Raw genomic sequence first — 2,814 nt, 5'->3', positions numbered from 1 at the left:
TGTTACCCACTCTGAACCCTGTCTAATTTATCCACATCCTTTTTAAAATGCAGAGTTCAGAACTTCATGGCCCATGGGCCATATCTGGCCCCTGGCACCTTGTCATCTGGTCCATAGAGAATCCCCCTGGGCCATGACTCTGTACACTAGATATGGTGGGCAGGGCAGCACAGGGGCAGGTAGAGGTACCATGGGGCCCTGGAGTCTGATTCCTGTGTGCAGGCCCAAGCAAGTGGCACAGAGCACTGGGACCCCAATCCCAACAGAGGCAGCACAGGGTCTAAGGGCCCTGACCACAGCATGTGGAGCCTGGTAGAGGCAGTGCGGGGTCCTGGGGCCCTGATCATGTCATGCAGGACTAGGTAGAGGTGACACAGGATCCCAGGATCCTGATCCCAGAATGTAGGGCTGGGCAAGGGCAGCATGATCTAGATCCAGGTATGAGGGCCTAATCTGGCCCATGCACCACCCTATATTATGCATTTGGCCTGAGGAGCCAAAAGTTTGGGCACCACTCCTCTAGATGCAGCCAAATCAGTGTCAAATCAAATGGCAGTATCATCTTCCATGTCTTAAATCAAATATTCCTGTAGATACAGTCCAAAACAGCATTTGCTTTTTTTTTTCTTTAGGTACTGTATCACATTACTGACCCATGTCAAGTCAGTGATCCACTAAAAACCCCTAGATCCTTCTTAGGAACACTACCACTCCTCCAGTTATCTCCCATTCTGTTTTTGTGCTCTTGATTATTTTTCTCTAGGGATAGTGCTTGCATTTCTCTTCACTGAACTTCAGCCTGTTGTCTCTAGCCCAGCTTCCTAATCTATCAACATTCTTCTGGATTCTACTCCTAGGCTTCAGAGTGTTTGCAACCTTTCACAGAAGCATGTCATCTGCAAAGCTGATCAGCAAGCTCTCTATTCTGGTGTCCAAATCAGTAAAAATGACATTAAATAGCACTAGATACAGTACGGACCGCTACAGAACCCCATTCAAAACATGAATACATCCTCTGCTTAAAGTTACTAAGCTAATTATCTATCAAACATTCTGTTTTGTAGTAATTTAATCTAGCCTGCATTTCTCAAGTTTGTTTATGAGAAGGTCATAGGACTTTATCAAAAAACTTACTTAAATCTATTATTCCCTTCATCTACCCAACTAGTTACTTTGTAAGTGAAGGAGGTCAAGTTGGTTTTCAATGTTTTTTTCTTAACAAATATATACTGGCTACTCATGATCAGCCTTTCCTCCTCCATATGTTTACAAATGGATTTCTTCATCATTTGCTCTATTACCCTGAGTCAGACTGTCTCAGTCAGACTGAAGTCAGACTGACCAGTTTGACCCCGTGGCTCCTCCTTTTTGCTTGATGGCCATGATATTGCCCCCCCTTCTAGTCATTTAGAACCTCACCAATCTGCAACAGCTTCGTAAATACTGTTGTCTAAGTGTTCCAAGATCCCTTTTGCCAGTTCCAGCAGCATTCTGGAATGAAGTTCATCAAGTTCTGCTAACCTAAATAAATTCAAATTAATCAAAAGCTCTCTGGCATTCTATTTAGTTGTCATGACTGTTAGCCTTACCTTTTCTTTGTCTATGTAATTTTTGGTAGCTGTCTGGGGGGATCTTGTTTTTTGCTCAGACAGAGGCAAAGTAGCCATTGAGAATCTCCACATTCTTTGCATTGAAGGTTAATGGTTCACCACCATTTCCTTGATCATTCTGTTCTCTACAACATATTTACAGAAGGTCTTCTTGTTCTTAACTTCTCTTGCCAAATACAACTTTTAACCTTTGCTTCCTTGATTTTGTCCCTGTAAATTATTGCTAAACTGTTGTGGGTTACCAACCAAAAAAGCACAGGAATTTAGAGATACAGAAGGGTCAAATGCCCATAATTCCTTTTCTGGCATTGATTAATTTTGTTAATGCCATTTTCAAATTAACCTGGGCAGCATGGGAGACCCAGTGCTGCGTGCCATGATCATAACAGTGATTAATTAAAAAAAGGAGAGAGAAATGCGAATTTGTAGTCATGTTGGCAGATGGGTTTGGCTCTATTTTCATAGAGCTTTTAATGACACATCAGCCAATCAGAGAAGAAAGTTCTCCAAGGGTGATACATCCAGTACTCATCTCCAGTGTTAACTGAAGTAAAAGGCATTTAAAGAAAGGGAACACAGGAAAACAGAGAAAGCTCAGGATTTTAAGAAAATCTCCTTGAAAACCAGCCCTACAATTACCAATGTATATTTTCATGGTAAACCATTTATAGGATGGGTTATACATCACCTCAGCTTACCTTTGCTTTGAAACATTTCATTTTCGTGGTACATTTAGCTAATGTTCAATTATAATTGAGTTTATGTGATATTACCTATTATGCAAATAAATTCATTATGATTCATGGTATTACAATAGGTAGTAAATGAATTGATAATTAGATGACACTTAAAATAAATAGGATAACACTCCATAAAGCTCATGTCCAAGTGCTGCCTTTTATAATACACATTATATTGGCCCCCTTTTCTGATACAAAAAGCATTCAGAACTCTAGTATGGGAGAAGGAGTAATGTCATATCTGCAATGCACTGACTTCAATATATTTGCTTATCATATTAAAAAAAGTACTAATATCTAGTTTAGATGCAATAGAGATATTTATTTAACAATCTGCATAACATACTCTCGAAGTCATATATCGGAGCTGTTTAATACGAGGAATCAAACAAGATATTTCAATCATTAGAAATCAGATGAGTTCTTACACCTGTTCTTGCCTGTTATAAACTGGTTAGGGGGGA

This window comes from Gavialis gangeticus, unplaced genomic scaffold (genome assembly GCF_001723915.1).
Source record: "Gavialis gangeticus isolate Ggan-Ray unplaced genomic scaffold, GavGan_comp1, whole genome shotgun sequence".
Classification (NCBI taxonomy): domain Eukaryota; kingdom Metazoa; phylum Chordata; order Crocodylia; family Gavialidae; genus Gavialis; species Gavialis gangeticus.
The sequence above is the reverse complement of the archived record's forward strand: the minus strand, read 5'-3'. Positions refer to the sequence as shown.